Source organism: Sorex fumeus, unplaced genomic scaffold, assembly GCF_029834395.1.
Source record: "Sorex fumeus unplaced genomic scaffold, SorFum_2.1 ptg000014l, whole genome shotgun sequence".
NCBI classification, from domain to species: domain Eukaryota; kingdom Metazoa; phylum Chordata; class Mammalia; order Eulipotyphla; family Soricidae; genus Sorex; species Sorex fumeus.
Window position 1 is genome coordinate 29,702,844 of NW_026606071.1, and position 18,862 is coordinate 29,721,705.

At 38.2% G+C, this 18,862-nt stretch overlaps 1 protein-coding gene and 1 non-coding gene across 6 annotated transcripts in view; one reads left to right on the forward strand and one right to left on the reverse strand.

The window, feature by feature from the left end:
- Positions 1-18,862, reverse strand: part of ERBB4 (erb-b2 receptor tyrosine kinase 4) — a 1,197,143-nt gene that overhangs the window by 515,623 nt on the left and 662,658 nt on the right. The window lies entirely within an intron of this gene.
- Positions 11,547-11,658, forward strand: LOC130021258 (U6 spliceosomal RNA). Its single transcript, XR_008792145.1, has one exon. It is a non-coding gene; the product is annotated as a U6 spliceosomal RNA (small nuclear RNA).

Below are 18,862 nucleotides of genomic sequence, written 5' to 3' on the forward strand. Positions count from 1 at the left end.
GTGCTGCAGAGCCGGGTTCAATTCCTCCGCCCCTCTACGAGAGCCCGGCAAGCTACAGAGAGTATTTCACCTGCACGACAAAGCATGGCAAGCTACCCATGATGTATTCAATATGCCAAACACAGTAATAACAAGTCTCACAGTGGAGATGTTACTGGGCCCACTCAAGCAAATCGATGAACAATGGGAGGACAGTGCTACAGTGCTAATATTATATTTTGCTTTCTTTCCGTAATCTCTGTATTATTCCAATTTTAGTATATGTGCTGCCGAAGCGAGCACTACCTCCACTGCCCAGCCGCCGCCACACTCCAGGACGCTTTCCGGACCCGTGTGGCAGCTCCGGCCGAGACTCACGCATGACTGAAGACCCACAGAACAAGATAAGCGGAACTCTCTGAGACCTTGGACTCCAGGCTCGGCGGACCCAGGGACAGAGTTTCTCTGCTTGCTCCCACCAACCACAGGTGACAAAGGGATTCTAATCAGGAGCCCCACCCTACCCTGCCCTGTCTGCTTCCATCAACCACCCAGGGATCGGATTGCGCACAGAAGACCCACCTTACCCAGATAAATACCCCACTGGCAGACTTCCACTATAGACACTATCTCCACTACCCAGCCGCCGCCACACTCCAGGACGCTTTCCGGACACACGCGGCTGCTTCGCGGCTGCGTGACACATCATAAGACACTAAATACCCATCTTCCGGAATTGTCGTACCATATTTGATAGGGTTCAAATATGGAAACACCTACAAGGGTGATTAGAGGTCGCCCCAAAAGCCTCTATCCCTCTCGGAAAGACTGGCAAGCTACCGAGAGTATTCTGCCCGCATGGAAGAGCCTGGCAAGCTATCCATTGTGTATTCGATATGGCAAAACCAGTAACTACAACTGGTCTCATTCACCTGACCCTGAAGGCTTTACCGACATGGCAGCACTGAGAAGGATGAGAAAGGAGAGGCTGTCAAAATCTCAAGGCCGAACTAGGCTGCCACAATGAAGGAAGACAAAAATGATCATCTGTACTTTCAATACATGTACGCTAGCATCAGATGCATCCATCGAGGACCTGATGGTACAAGCACAAATGATCAAGTACGACATCATTGGTCTGACCGAGACAAGAAGGCACGAATCTCACCATGCCATTTTTGACACTGGAGAAGAATTGTTCCTCGGAACATGCGATAAAAGAGGTGTCGGAGGCGTTGGTGTCCTTGTCAACACAAACTTGGCCATGAGCATTGATTCATTCGAATGCCTAACAACCCTAATCGGATGTTTACATTTGAATAGATGTGGCTCACTGCCTGCAGTTTCTATCTTCGTTGTCTACGCACCAACATCTCATTATGATGAAAGAGAAATCGAGAAGTTCTACATGGAGCTGGAGAAGTTCTATAAAGAAGACCACACCTTCTACAAGATCATTGTGGGTGATTTTAATGCCAAGATAGGACCGAGAAGATCAGCTGAAGAACTTCACATCAGGACCCATGGCCTAGAATGGAACGAACAGGGTGAGAGACTGTCTGAGTTCATCATGTCGACCAAGACCATCCATGGTAACTCACAGTTCCAGAAGGCAGAATCTAAACGTTGGACATGGGAGTCTCCCGGTGGACGATTCCACAACGAAATAGGCCACATCATATTCAATCGACGGTTTTGCCTGACCGATGTTGCTGTTGTCCCAAAATTTCGAATGGGATCAGACCACCGTCTCCTTCGTGCAAAATTCTACTTTACAGAGCGGGAGAAAGGGCTGCAAAGTTCAAAAAGAGAACTCCCAGAATGACCACCAACTGGGAACTCTTTGGCACTATTGCGGCAACGTGGGAAGATGACATTGTTGACAACATTGACGAGGAATACGATCGACTGGTTCAGTACCTCCCTGAATGTGCGAGGAATGCCAAGAGAGAGATAGCCACAAAAAATTGCCTGTATTCAAAAACTCTTGAGTTAATTCGCCAGCGTGGTTTGATGCATGCCTCAGGCAACCGCAAGCTAACGCTCGAGCTTGCAAAGCAGTGCAGAGATGCGATCAAGGAAGACCTCAAAGAGAGAAGAGCAGGAGTAGTGGTAGATGCGGCAGAAGCCGGGAAAAGTATTTGTAACACCCCCCTGTCCTTCGCCAACTACAAGACCACGATGACTGCCCTCCGACGTGCTGATGGATCCATCATATCTTCCAGAACGGCAATGGAGAAGATTATCCATGACTTCTACTCAAATCTCTTCAATAGCCATGTCCACTTGCCGACATACCAAATTCCACAGGATGGATATGTCGTTCCCAACGTTCTTCCTTCCGAAATCTGACACGCCATTTCGTCGGTAAAGAAACAAACAGCACCCGGCCCAGACAAGGTCAGACCTGAACACCTGAAGAACCTGCCATCAGTACTCATCAATACACTGGCTCGGCTCTTCACTCACTACCTGTCTGAATGCAAGGTTCCGTCCCAATGGAAAACCAGTAGGACCGTACTACTGTTCAAGAAGGGAAACAAGCCAGGTTCCGCAAAGGATTCAGCACCATCGACCATATCCACATGATAACCAAGCTCATTGAGGTTTCTTGGGAGTTCAAGATGCTGCTCTGTTTAACGTTCATTGAATTAAAGGCCTTTGATTCTGTTGAGACGGAAGCGGTCATTGAAGCCCTGGCCAATCAGGGCATTCAAGCCCAATACATCAAGATTCTCCATGAGCTGTATTGCGGATTCACTACCAGGATCTCACCATTCTACAAAGAAGTGATCCTTGATGTCAAGAGAGGGGTTCGGCAGGGTGATACCATTTCACCGAAACTCTTCAGTGCCACCCTCGAGAACATCATGCGACGACTGGAATGGGAAGGAATGGGAGTGAAGATAGATGGTCGGCAACTACACCACCTCTGCTTTGCTGATGACATTGTTTTAATAACACCAAACATCAGCCAAGCGGCACAAATGCTGGCCGACTTTGACCGTGAGTGTGGAAAGGTAGGACTACAGCTGAATCTTACGAAGACAATGTTTATGATAAACAGCCTCGTTCCTGACGTTTCATTCGCTCTCAATGGAATGACCATCTCTGAATGCAACAGCTATGTGTACCTAGGTCGAGAAGTCAACATGACAAATGACCTGGCACCCGAGCTGCGCAGGAGGAAGAGAGTGGCTTGGAACGCCTTCAAGAACGTTGAAGAGATAGCTAGGAGGATGAAGAACCTCCGGCTCCAGGCACATCTCTTTGATTTCACTGTTCTTCCTGCATTAACATATGCCTCAGAGACCTGGCCCTATGCAAACAAGATGAGAACGCTATTCAGGTCTCCCAAAGAAGAACAGAAAGTGTGATGCTTGGAATATCACGTTTCACTCAAATGAAAGAATCCGGAATTCCGACATCCATCGAGGATCAAGAATCAGGGATGCTGTCTCATTTGCCAAGGTGTCAAAAATCAGATGGGCTGGTCACATAATGAGATTAAAGATGACCGCTGGACTAGAGCTGTTACTGACAGCATTCCACGGGATGTCAAAAGACCGCATGGCCGCCTACCTACCAGATGGTCAGACTTCTTCGTCAAGTTCATGAACGATCGGTTTGAGTCTCTTCATGTTCCCAGAACAAACAGATGTCATTGGGCTACACTATCACGTGACAGGGACAAATGGAGATATTACTGGCGCCCACTCGAGCAAATCGACGACTAACAGGAAGTTAAGTGATTAAGTGATTCCTGAAATGGGAGGCCCCTTAGGAGAATTTCTCAAACAATATTAGAACGGAGGCTGGAGAGATAGTATAGCAGGTCAGGCATTTGGCTAGCATGCAGTTGACACAGATTCAATCCCCAGCACCACACATCACCAGTCCTCCAAACACCACCAGGTCCCCAAAACACCACATGATTTTTCCCTGAGCACATAGCCAGGAGTGAATTCTAAGGACTACTTTGTATAACTAAAACATAAATTATGAAGGGGCCTTGGTGGCTCTCTCTCTTGCTGCCTGTGTTTGGTGGTCTCCGCCACTTCCCCCACCTTGGGGCAGCCAACGGCAATGGGTGGACGAAGGAGGGAAGGCAGGGCATGCTGGTTGGTGTCAAGTGCAATTTATTCTAATCTCGTCTCCATTCCTCTTCCTGAACCCTTCTCCTCTTGGATTCTGCTCCTTCGTCCTTCTCCTCTTGCTTCTGCCTCCCCCAGCCCCCTCTTACAACCTTAGTTAAATTCCAAATCACGAGGGGTTTTGGTAATAATTACACATAGGTGGGTCATGCAATCAACAGAGGTAAAGTCCTTCCCTCAGGGGAAGGTTCTTCTAGGACAGATTCTTGTTCAGTAAAATGACCCACCCAAGAGTGACATTCCATTTAAGGGTGTGTTTCTCCTTTCCTTAGTGCAACAAACATATAAACATTCATAAAATTAGTCATTTTGCACACAGTAAGAGATACATTAAGCTTATAGGATGGCTCTCCTGGGGGCATCTCGCTATAGATCTCAGATTACAGTGCTCACACCAGATTAGTCTTTTCTAACCCTATCAGGGTCCTCGATTAGGGTCCTAGTCAGTCATTACTTTATGGATTGTGACAGAATTTGTCCATGATCATGCTCTTAACTTTTTTATATTTAAGTATTGTGGCGCTTTGGCCTAGCCCATTTTGATGCCAGGGTAGCTCACAGCTTGCCCTGGGCCCATCCAGTCCCTCATCAGGACCCTGTTTTGGGGGTGCTAGGAACTAAGGGAAACTGAGGATTAGTTAAGAAAGCACATGCCCAGGAGTGAATATTATTCTGAGTCAATTAACTCCCGAGTTACAAAAGCATAATGTTAACTGTCTTCCTGTGTTTATACAAAAAGGACATTGCTTCAGAGTAAACTATGCAAAAGGACAAAAGAGAAGGAGAAAAGCAATATTTCACTCATGAATAAAAGTTCAGTGTCTTTTTTATATTTTTATTTATTTTATTTTATTTTTTTATTTTTAGCTTTTTGGGTCACACCTGGCAATGCACAGGGGTTCCTCCTGGCTCTCCACTCAGGAATTCCTCCTGGCAATGCTCAGGGAATCACATGAGATGCTGGGGATCGAACCTGGGTCGGCAGCGTGCAAGGCAAATGCCCTACCTTCTGTGCTATCACTCCAAGTTCAGTGTTTTTAGAAGGATCTGACGCTACAAGTTAACAGAGTCTGATTTAGGGGAAGAGAGTACAGAAAAGAGCTTACAGATAAACACAGAGGAATGGGAGTGACTCGGGAGCACTGTGATGGATGTAACCTGATAAACCTAAGCTCCCTGTGCCAAGGGAGAAAGGACAAACCACTGTTATGCTACCCTACTTGGTGCGACCAACAAACCAGAATTTATAAATTAATAAATAAAGTTAGATTAATGATGCTCTTTTACTTCCATTTTAGAAGAAAAAATATATACTTTGGAAACAAAATTACTAAGGAAAACTAATTAATTCTATTTTATAAACAAATTCAGAAAATGGACTGAATAAATATATAATTTTGAGATTCTTTTTTCTTTAATTAATTGTTTAAAAATGATTACCCTGGATATAGATTTTCTACTGAAGTCATTAAAAATTTAAACTTCTCTAGAGGTAATGAGGCCTTAAACACCTCTTTAATTTCAATCTGGCTATCATCTTCCCAGGAAGCCCTACACAATTATAATTTGTTTCGACAAATAAAAGAAAAATGAAACTCATATATTATACCAGAGAGAGGCCAAAAGGCTAACATTTTCTCTCTAGTCCTGAAAGAAAGTCAATACATAAATTTCTGAACATTTCACCAGAAAAAGCTTGATCTTTAGTGAGAGAGAAGAAAACCTAGTCTGAAATTGTATCTTTCAAAGAAAACAGATAGAGCAAAGAATAATGGAAGATCGGCAGAGACAATAACAGCAATGATTTTTTTTTTGAAAAATAGAGTGAGTTTCATCAACTCAGTTATCCTTGTACAAGAAGTAAATTTCAAAGGTGGTGCTTAATAAAATATTTTAGGTTGTTATTAGCACTCTTTGTTTTTGAAATGTATCTTTAGAAATGTTAACAAAAGGCAAAGCAAAGAACAAATTATATTCTTTAATACAATGATAAAATTAAATATGATTAATGAATTTTCTATACATTTAGTATTTCTGTCAAATTATGTAAGTAGAGAGAAATAGGTTTAAAATGACTTCTACTTAGAGTACCTTAAATGATGTTTAGTGTCTATCTTATTTAACCTTTCTCTTCTAGCTGAAACCAACTTTTTTCAGTGACTTTTATTTCTCTCTTTAAAAATTTAATATCTTAACTACAGTAGCATCCTGTCCATTATACATAGTATGCAAATCCCATCTAACCACCCCTATTATATTCTTGATATTTTTCTTACCTCATATTCCTATTAAAATATGTCACAATATTTTAGGGGCATTTATTTAACAATATCAAGTGTTATTTCACATTTATTTATTTCTATATTCTGAACACAAGAATAAAGTTTAGAATAATGACATTCAAGAGTTATTTACTGAAATAGGCAAGATAAGAGCATATGTTAAAGAGAATCATGTTAAAGAATCATAGAAATAATCAAAGGCAAACTATAATTTATAACAAGACATCTAACACTTTTAATCTAAACATTTACTCATTGATTGTATTTACTATTTCTCTCTACTTACATAATTTTTATTTTATAAAGAGGTACCACCAGGGGTCACTTTTAAGCCTAGAACCAGAAAGAGTACTGCACTGTGACACCCCCTCACCCCAGCAAATGAAAGATTAAAACGAATAAAATAGGTTTAATATATGAAAGGTCTTAGGTTTTTGAAAGGGTGATAAAATACTAATAGAATTAGTCATGAAATAACAAGTTTAACATGACAGCTTAGGAAATATCTTCTGTAAACTTTATATGATTATACTAACAAATAAAATCATTGCTATAATAGTTAACATATTTGTTTTGCCTTTGGGGTCAAAACTGGCAGTGTTCAGAACTTTTTCCTGGTTACGCGCTCTCAGGTCACTCCTCGGGAAATATATGGAGTGCCAAGGATTGAATCTGAATCAGCAGTGTACAAGACAAGCACACTATTCACTGTACTACCATTCTCTTCCATATAGTCTTCAAATTTCTAAGTTAGCCCACGTTTTCTCCTAATTTCATATCAACTACTAAAAGTCTTTCCGGCTAAGATAAATTCAATACTCTTCCAATAGCTAAAGCTCAAATCTGTCAAATCAGCCCATAATAGCCAGAAGAACATGTCATTCTCTGAAGTATACATGAAACAGAGATTCACCTCATGTTCGATATAATTACTGAGGATCATATTTATTTCTTATGCATCATTTCCAATTCTATTGACAACTCTAGGTAACTTCCATCTTTGAATTCATAAGATACTGAGAAAGTGTGTACCTGAACATTAATTTTTGACCTGTATGGACAGGAAATAAATCTAAGTGAGTTTGATCAGCCCAATCCTTGACTTGCATTTCCCTTAACCCCTATACTATTTCCCAGATCCTGGTTTTTATTTTAAAATGTTAATATTACATTACAGATTCTCACGTAATCTATCAGAACTTGCCTCATGGCCTTTTCCCTAAAGCATGTTCCAACTAAGTGTATACTATTGAACCTATCTCTAAATCATGTTCCAACAAGAAGTCTGCATCAATGACAATCAAGAGATAATATCAAGCTTTCTGGTTTAGAATTGATGAACAATAGACCAGGAAGTAAACGGGACAAATACAAACATACACACACATAATGACATTAAAAAAAAAAAGAAAAGTTGTCATATTTGTATTTGTTGGAATCAAGGTTTCATCTTTAATCTATTATATGTTGCTTTGAATTTAGTCATATTTCTCAAATGAGATGGTTATCATAATTATCTATGAAACTAAAACTCAGTAGGACCACAATTATCTCAAAAATAAAATAATAAATCATTCACAGTTCTCCTTGGTATTACTCTAATACATCTTCTCAGTATTTTATGCAAGTGCTATTTTCTTCGGGTAGAGACTCTCAAGTAGTGTTCTTGATAGCCATAAACGCACCAGAGATTCTCAGGCTACTGGACCATACAATGCTGTTCAGGCACTGCTGAGTGACACTAAAGTTACCTCTATGGGGACCTCCAAGGCCATATCCTACAGCGCTCAAAGGCCCCAAGAATGCATCCAGCAATGTTTTGAGGACCATGAGGTACAGAGAATGAAACTTTTAGAATACATTTTTCTAAACAAATATATTTAATTGTATCTATTCAAATGAATTTTACTTTCACTCCCAAGATATTCATAATCTAGTATTTATTAATGTCACCACTTATTTCAAATATTCTGCATTTGTTTAATTATTTGCTAGTTATCACACAAATTTGTTACTAGGAAAGCTGTTTCATTCATTGTACTTCGCTTACTTAATATGTCTATTATTCATTCTCTACCTCTCTGGGACATTAAGTTTAAGACAGCATCGATTTAAATCTGCTTTGTTCACCAATATGAACCAAATTCAGGAAACATTTTTGATAGATAAATGATTTTCATATTTTCAATTGTCAAACTGACCCTGGACCAATCGCTTTTTTACCACATTCTCAAAGTCTGTTTTAAGTTACAGTCAAGAATATATTGCTAGAAAGCTATGACAGATGCCTAACTTTCCATTTCTAATATTTCCCTAGAACAATGTATATTACCCTGTAATACAGTAAAGGGGTTGAAGAGATAATCAGGGGATAAGATGCTTGTGGGCATGTGGCAGACACTGGTTCAGTCCTTAACACTGTATATGGTTCCCTAAGCACCAAGAGCACAGACCCCTGAATGGAGAGCAAAGAGTAAACCCTGATACCTGCATGCTGCAAAATGTAACACAACCATTGAAATGAGTTCAAAAGCATATCAGGTAATTTTTTTTTCTGGTTAGTCTTCTTCCAAAACAAATAATGTCCAAGAACATGATAGTCTTGTACAAGTCTACATCTCTTATTTCTGTGTTACTCCACAACCAAATCACTTTTATTTGGACTATTCCATCAAAGAGAATGCATTTTATTTATATTTCAAAGCAAGAATAAGGATGAGTGAACTTTTAAAAGGAATAATCTAAACTCAACATAGTTTAAATATAATAAAAATGGTTAAAAACATTGTTAATATATAAATATATATTTCACAAGAATATCCATATAAATTATATATACACACAAATTTAATGGGATATTTTTGTTATTGCATGCGTTAGTATCTATCTTTATTGTCATCTTTTTCATTTATGCAGCTATAACTCATATTACTTGCACAAACCACTAGTAAGCTATCTATGATGTATGATTTCAAGAAAAACATATATGGTAAAAGAGTTAAGATTTTTGGCAGAAGTGAATTATACTCTAAGTCACTGAGAGTATTATTCAGTGGGTCTGAATTTATGTTTGGTTATCTCTAGTAATCATAGAAAATTAGAAAAATGTTAAAATATCAAGAATTATTAAATATTATTTTAATTTTCAAACATAGCAGGAAGCAATGTTTCATAAGTCACATCTGAACAATAGTTTAAGATACCAATTAAATTATGCACAGCGGTCAGGCGTTTGCCTTGCAAGCGGCCAACATGGCCGACCCGAGTTCAATTCCTCCACCCCTCTTGGGGAGCCCGGCAAGCTACCGAGAGTATTTTGCCCGCATGGCAGAGCCTGGCAAGCTACCCGTGATGTAATCGATATGCCAAACACAGTAACAACAAGTCTTATGATGGAGACATTACTGGGCCCGCTCGAGCAAATTGATGAACAATGGAAGGACCATGACCATGACCGTGATAAGTAAAAAGCAATAACTAGTGTTCAAAATAAGTAATTTCTGTAAACATTAATTTAATCAGACTAATATCAACTGTGTACTTACTACCTAGTAACTTAAGCCGAGATAGTATACTTTTGAAAGGAATAAAAAAAGTTAAAGGCTCTATTTTTATGACAGATATTTTAAAATATGTATACCAACTCTTACTTTATTACTGGATACACAACTAAAACTATTTTTCCTAGTTACCTTTTTATGTGGACTGGAGCGATAGCACAGCAGTAGGGTGTTTGCCTTGCATGCAGCTAACATGGCCGACCCGAGTTCAATTCCTCCACCCCTCTCTGAGAGCCCGGCAAGCTACCGAGAGTATCTCGCCTGCACGGCCGCCCCTCTCGGAGAGCCCGGCAACCTACCAAGAGTATCTCGCCCGCACGGAAAAGACTGGCAAGCTCCCCGTGGCATATTCGATATTCAATATGCCAAAACACAGTAACAATTGTCACAATGGAGACGTTACTGGGCCTCCTCGAGCAAATCGATGAATAACGGGAGGACTGTGACCTTTTTATGTGGTGGAATAATGTGACTAAGTTCTGGTGAAATAAATGTGATTTGAAAGGAACACGTTATTCTCATACTGTTAGAAGATGTTTAATAAGGTTCTTTCCCAAGCCCTCTCAACAAATTATGATAACAGTTCAGAAATAATTCATTTTATATTATAAATTATTTCTTTTCCTTGGGCATTTCCCAAATAGGTATATAAATATGGTATAATATCCTCAATACTAACATATGCATTTCTTGTTTCTCATAGTTTCTTGGAGAGCCTGGCAAGCTACCAAGAGCATCCTGCCCACACAGCAGAGCCTGGGAAGATCCATGTGGTGTATTTGATATGCCCAAAACAGTAACATGTCTCACAGTGAAGACTTTACTGGTGCCCGCTCAAGGAAATCCATGAACAACTGGACGACGTTAGAGTGCTATTCTTTTCTTTGGGATTTTTTTTATTGCATTTTAAAACTGTTCCAAACATGTTTTTCTACCCTTGTGATAAGAAACTCTTTTGCGGTTACCAATAATTTTCACAATGATAAATTTATTAGATGTTTTTACTCTACCTTCATTTATTTGATTTCTCAAAATCAATTTGCATATCTACTCTCATTTTATTTGGATTAACAATGCATAATCACATAATTTTCCTCACATCTATTTTACCAGTCCCTGATCTTGTCCCCTTTAGCTTTCCTTCCTCCCCTTTTCTACTTTTATGGTGTCCAAGGTCCAGTATTAAACTCTTTTCACCTGTCACAACTCACTTATATGATATCACAAAGTTAAAAACTTTACATACAAACTACATAAAATCTGATCCATTTTTCACTTGTATATATTTTAACATATATTTTTAAAAAAACATCTAGAATTATTGAAATTTTTAAATAAATATCTGCCACTGTCACTGTCTTCCCGTTGTTCATCGAATTTCTAGAGCAGGCCCAGTAACGTCTCCATCGTGAGACTTGTTGTTACTGTGTTTGGCATATCGAATATGTCACGGGTAGCTTGCCAGGTTTTGCCATGCGGGCGAGATATTCTCTATAGCTTGCTGGTCTCTCCAAGAGGGGTGGAGGAACTGAACCCAGGTTGGCCACGTGCAAGCAAACGCCCTACCTGCTGTGCTAGCACTCTAGGCCACAGCACATATAATAAAATTGGAACGATACAGAGAAGATCAGCATGGTCCCTGCACAAGGACCATAATCACACATATAAATATATTTTATTTTAAATACCAAATTAAATATGTCTATGTTCTATTGACTTCATGCATGGATTTCACTGTTAGTGACAAGCATGTTTATATACCATGTCCACTTTGTAATCATATTATATAATTTATTATTATTGTGTTGTATGAGTTATTTTAATGTGTTTTACATATCAGTCTTTTTTATGATATACAGATTGCAAATATCTTCTCCCATAAAAGTAACAGTGACATTTTTATTTGAACAAAATCTAGAATATTTTAATTTTCATATAGTCCCATTAGTTTATATTTTATTTTGTTTTCCTTCCATTAGGAACTTTAGCAAAGATGTCCCTATGATTATTATTTTAGATAGTATGCTCAGATACTATTACTTTATATTAACTTTTATTTATTGCATATGATGTTAGTCCGTCTTTGCATGTGATAATGAAAATTCAGTTTCCCTAGAACAATTTATTGAAGAAACTTTTCTTTCCCCATCATATGCTCAATTCCTCTGTCATATGTCATATAAACATACATATAAATAGGGCTAATCTGGGCTCACAAATAATTGTGTTTCCTTCTTTTCTGCTAGATCATCATCTGCATCTAGAAATAAAAAATACTTTCATATATTGGTTTTTGTACCCTTCACTTTGTTTTTATTCATAGTCTTTTCGGCAGAGCCTTCAGGATTTTTAAACTATAATATCAGTCAATCCACAGAGAGTGGCAATTTTATTTATTCCTTTCCTGTTTGAATTCACTTCTATTTATTTATTTGTCTAACTTATCTGGTCAGGAACTTCAATAGTGTGCAGAATAGCAAAGGGAAACCTGTCTTGCTCCTCATGGTAGAAGAAAACTTTCAGTTTTCACTATTGATTTTTATTTCAGCTATGAGCTTATCATAGCTGAAATAAATGTTCAGCTATTATGATGAATAATATTCAGCTAAAATGATGAATATTTTCGATGAAATATTCATCAAAAATGAAAAAGTAAAAGCAAGAAACTAACATGTGTCTTATATATTCATTCTTTGCTTGAATCAGCTTTTCTGATTTAGACCCAGAATGACCACTATCTTTGCCCCGGCCTCAATTTAAAGACAAATATTATGAAGAAGCCCTTTTAATCTGACTCCATCCTGTACTTACAAGTCCATATAATACTTTTTAATGAGCATAATAGATGTTAAATATAGAGGTCATATGATTATCTTTTAATATACAGCATTAGAAATGTTAAAATGACAATATAAACTTTATTTTTATATACACTAAATTATTTCAATGTGACATTGACAATCTTCATTTATACAAGTCATATGGGTGAACATTTTTTAACTAAGGTAATTTAAGCATTGCAGTGGAAAACACTACATAAAGAGAATAACTAATGACTGGATTAAACATGGTATTTAATTGGCATTTCTTTTATATTTAATTTGTGTCTTTAGCACAGAAGAATTAGCAAATTACTAGAGTTCACTACCACAAGTAATATTACAGAGGCATAATAGGTACTCTCAAATGTCTATATATTATAAATGTAAGTTACTATTTATCTGACAAATATAATTTGTATCTAAAACATTTATGTGACATCTATTCAAAAAGCATTCCTGCCCATAAATTAGAATGACCATAGAAATCTGTTAACCTTTCAAGACACAGTGACTTAAAAATCCATTAATTTTTTTTAAACATACCACTTGACTCTTTTGTAATTCTAAGAGCAAACATCTCTCTAACATTTTAAGGATCATTAAATTAAAAATGATAAGGAAAGAAAATCATTAACTAATTTATATTTTTCTCCAAATGGGAATAGAATTAGTAATTATTCTTCCTGGTAAAATATCTGATAGTCACTCGTGTCAAAATCACATGCCTGTCAGTCAAGGTAAGGGACCTACTAACCTTAAATTACAGGCACTCACAGTTGTATTTTTAGACCAGCATTAACAGAACTGCCATGGAATCTCTAAGCTTAACCATCCAGTCTATTATTCTCAAATTTCCTTCCATACACTTCAGTTCATTTACTTTTAACTCTTTATAGACTTCAACCAAAATTAACCCAGTACCTTACATTTGTAACATTCAAAAAAATTACTGTGTGACTCAATTGTCATTTGAAAAGAGAGGAGAAGCAAAACAGTTTATATTAAATATGCTCATTTTTGTGTGTGTGTGATATTTTTTCAATTAGTGAAACAACATGAGGTATACAGTTTTAGACTTATAAATTTTAGTTCTTGGGTTTCAGTTATAATGGTCGAGTACCCATCCCTCCACCAATGCCCATTCTCCACCACCAAAGATCCCAGTAGCCCTCCCACCTCTCACCCCATCTCCCCGCCCCACCCCACCTCTGTGGCAGGAAATTTCCTTTTGCTCTCTCTTTCCTTTAGGATGTTGTGGTTTGCAATAGAGGTATTGAGTGGCCATCATGTTTGGTCTATAGTCTACTTTCAGCACGCATCTCACATCCTGATCAAATCCTCCAAACATCCTTTACTTGGTGTTCCCTTCTCTATCTGAGCTACCTTTTCCCCCCAGCATGTGCTACCAGCTTTCAAGCCATGGAGCAGACCTCCTGGTACTTATATCAACTATTCTTGGGTGTCTGTTTCCGATTCTGTTACTTTATATTCCCCAGTTGAGTGTAGTCTTCCTATGTCTGTCCCTCTCTTTCTGACTCTTTTCACTTGGCATGATACTTCCCACTTGTATGCAAATTTCATGACTTCATCTTTTCTAACAGCTGCATAGGATTCCATTGTGTAGATGTACCAAAGTTTCTTTAACCAGTCATCTGTTCTCAGGAACTTGGGTTTTTTCCAAATTTTGGCTATTGTGAACAGTGCAGCAATGGACATACAAGTGCAGATGTCATTTCAACTATAATTTTATTTTCCTCTCCAGGATATATTCCCAGGAGTGGTGCTGCTGGGTCAAATGGGAGTGGGAATACTGACTGGTTAAACCCTTTTGGAAAACAGTATGGACGATACTAAAAAAATTACGCTCATTCTTCATCTGTAAGAAAACGTAGGGCACTTGCTCTTCAATGAAGCTGACTCAGGCTTGATCCCTAGCATCCCATACAGCACATATATTCCCTTAGTACCACCAGGTGTCACTGCAGAGCACAGAGACCAAGTCAGTAAGAGCCCCACTGCAAAGTGTGGCTCCAGTTCCTTCCTGGACAAAAGATGCCCATTAGAAACTTACCAGAGTCACAGAAGCTAAAACAGTCAGTCATTACAACTTCAGTACAACTTAAACTTTTTTTTTTTTGCTTTTTGGGTCACCCGACGATGCACAGGGGTTACTCCTGGCTCATACACTCAGGAGTGACCACTGGTGATGCTCGGGGGACCATCAGGGATGTTGGAAATCAAACCCAGGTCAGCCGAGTGCAAGGCAAACTCCCTACCCACTGTGCTATTGCTCCAGCCCCACAACTTAAATTTTTATCTATGCCATAGGATAACAAGCACAAGGAATTAATTAATTTTTCATGTCACTTCATCCTAATATGAATTCATATAAATTTTTCATGTCACTCATTCTTAATATGACACTTTTGAAGCTACTTCATGTCATTAACCTCCTTCTCAATGTGATCTTGGTGATCTAACTTCTTTTTTTTGGTCATATTTATTTTCAGCTTTAAAGTCAAATTTTAAATCCAGACAATGCATCTGTGAGCAATATTTTGTGTATAATACTGATAATTATTTTCTAATAGATGTTGAAAGGAAAAACTCAGATTAAACAAAAATCATGAGACTGATTACTTAGCTATTTAAATATTTTTAAATGTAACATACTTTCCAAACCATAAGAATATTCACATACTATTATGCATGAAAATATTCAGATTTGATTTGAAATTTTCTTTGATGTAAGAGACACTTGCATGTTATAGAATTTAAGAAGGGCCCCAAGCTCTAATTGACTTCTAGAATTCCTGAACAGAAAAGGCATTATCACTAGTAACTTCAATTCCTCATCCAGTTTTCTTAATTATAGACTGCTATACTTCTATGAGTAGTTACTTTATACAATGAAAGTGGTTGTCAAATCTATTTGTCTTGATACGCAACCATCCAAGTACTCTATTATTGGTTCAAAACTACCTACAGATTTAAGTAAACAGGACTGTGAGACTAAACAAATTTAGAAACATGTAAACCTCAACTAAAGTTTTGAAGACTCCTGTAACAATCAGATTGCAATTTTAACATGACTATTTCTCAGCAGAAAAGAAGTCCCTAGTCTGTTTTTTAGAGAAAGGGGTTCATTGACTCACAGGGATCTAGGGTTTCCGCTTTCCATCCGAGGCAATATTCCAAATAGAAACACCAGTGAGTGTCCTGGACTGTAAACTGATGCCTACACAGTGGCTTAAGAAGTGTTTAAGGAGGAGAACTTCAAAAACTTTAGTGGATATGCCATTCGCAATTAGAAATACTCCTCATACTAACTAGGATTTCAGAACACATCAACACAGAAAGCAGTTGTTCCTATTCTTAAAATAGTACATTGAACATTTAACCTTTCTGCTGCCCAGATACACAGTATAATTACTATTTTATGTTTAAACACACACACACACACACACACACACACACACACACACATACACTTCTCATTTTCTTTTATCATGTTGGTGAACACTGATTCTTTACAAGATAGAAAAAAGTGAATTTGTAGAAATTTCAAAGTGATTAAACTCATATTTTACATAAAATGTTGGTCCTTCAAAATGCCTCTATTTTAAATAATAACCCCCTAGTGAAGTGTTTTGTGAGTCTTTAGATTATTTGTGATGTGAGATAATTATATTTTCTGGTCCCAGTGTTATATTTAGCAACTTACAAAGGCTTTGCAGAGGACATGAACTCTTAGGGTACTTAGAATAACTGTCTCCCCAAGAGTTGGCACATGTTCATTTTTATAAGTAACTTAGTTTATTTATTAGATACTGTCAATGCCATTATCTAGCATATAAATAAAAAATTCTGAAAGTTAATATCAGAAGGATTGTCCTTAATAGAAGTTTTTTTTCTTTTAATTTTCTAAGGAATACTGGAAAATCTAATGAAATCTCTTTTACAAAGTTATGAATTGCATTCCATGAATATCAGAAGTCTATATCTCATGCCTGAATTGGAATGGCTAAACGACAAATAAGTGTTTATAATAATATGATAATACTTATCCAATCTATTGTGAAGGGAGTTGTGGAAACAATTGGTTATAAAAAATAAGCCTGCCACTAAAAAAGAAATTCATACATATGGCAAACAGAACATAAAATATTTTACTAGGTATTTAAAATCTTTATAAAATATGTCTATATATTTGGTTGTCTGTCTGTAGCACTGTCCTCCCGATTTGCTCGAGCGAGCACCAGTAACATCTCACAACAAATTGTGAGATTTGTTACTGTTTTTGGCATATTGAACACCTCACGGGTAGCTTGCCAGGCTTTGTCATGTGGGCGAGATACTCTCTATAGCTTGCTGGGCTCTCCTAGAGGGACAGAGGAATAGAACCTGGGTCGACCACGTGCAAGGCAAATGCCCTACCCACTGTGCTATGTGACTATGATCACTTATTAGAGATATGCAAATAAAAAAAAGATTTCATCTCATACCTGTAAGAATTCCTATTATTTTCAAAAAAAATAAAACTAGCTCAGCTTGATTTTTTTGTTGTTTTGTTTTGTCTTTGTTTGTTTTTGACACACACAAAGGTGTTGCAGACTTAGACCTCGCTCTGAGCTCAGAATTGACTCCTTGTGGGTCTTGGGGGAACATATCAAGTGCTGGGGATCAAACCGAGGTGGGCACACATGAGGGAAGTGCCTGATTTAGCACCCTGTCTCTCTGGTCCTCAAGATGGTTTTACAAATACAGTCTGTTTTTTTCCCAGTTCAGAATGAATTTAGGTTTGAAACTGTTTTTTTTTTTTTTCCACACAATCAAAAAGGTGATGACAGTGAATAACAGAAGAGGTTGTTCTAACAGATTGGAGAACCCTGTTGCTGTTCTATCCTGTCCTATTTTGAAGTCAAAACACCCAGGGGTTAAACAAAAAAATCCTTAAATCTCTTCCATCATCCCCCACCCCCTGCACCCTCCATTGTTTCTGTAACCTTGAATATGTCTCTTAGTTATCCTGAAGCTCATTTTCCTTACCACTTGTGGCTTTTGTGCTTTTTTTTTTTTAATAGTGATTCGATTCAATTAATTGGGCATTTCTGTGACAGAGTCGAAATCTTCTGGCAACTAGGCACGTCAGGCTCTGTTTAGAGCATGGCAAGCGCTGATCCTGGCAGGCTCCATGAAAGGCTTGCAGTTGCAGCTCATCCAGGAAGCCTGACAGAGCTCTCCAAACGTCCTTCTGTCAGCATTACCCACCTGGGGAAATCTCTCATCCAATGACTGCCGAAGGATAACACTGCCATAAGCATGCTTTTCACAGTGGCCTTCTCATCACTTGCACTATGTTTATCCCATTTCAAGATGCCATCTGTGGTGTTTTCCAGCATCGTCATCTCAGAGGTTGAGGGCATCACACATAACTGGAGTATTTATTACTAGGAACACATCTGGCATTTTTGGAATGCCAAAGGAAGTGACAATTCCTGTAGCCTAATAACTTTCCTTGCAATTCATCAAACTTGATACTAAAACTCCAGATGATGTTGCCACTTCTAAGGATTAATAAAGGATGTCATATTCAAAAGGATCCTTTGCAAAGGGAAAAAAATGAAAACGTTTGCTTTTACATACTTGTGGTAATAAATGTATGTTTTTCTTGAGAGGAGGTTATCATGTTGAACCTGGATGTACAGTTACAGAATACTCTGTGGATGTTTGAAATTATGTAGTGATTTTCTGTCTGATTTTGTCATTCATCTGTCTGATATCTACGTTGGAATATATATGTATCGTCACGGTCACGTTCACGGTCCTCCTGTTGTTCATCGATTTGCTCGAGCGGGCCCAGTAACGTCTCCATCATGAGACTTGTTGTTACTGTGTTTGGCATCTTGACTACATCACAGGTACCTTGCCAGGCTCTGCCGTGCAGGCGAGATCCTCTTAGTAGCTTGCCGGACTCTCCAAGAGGGACGGAGGAATCGAACTTGGGTCGGCCATGTTGGCTGCGTGCAAGGCAAACGCCCTACCGCTGTGCTATCGCTCCAGCC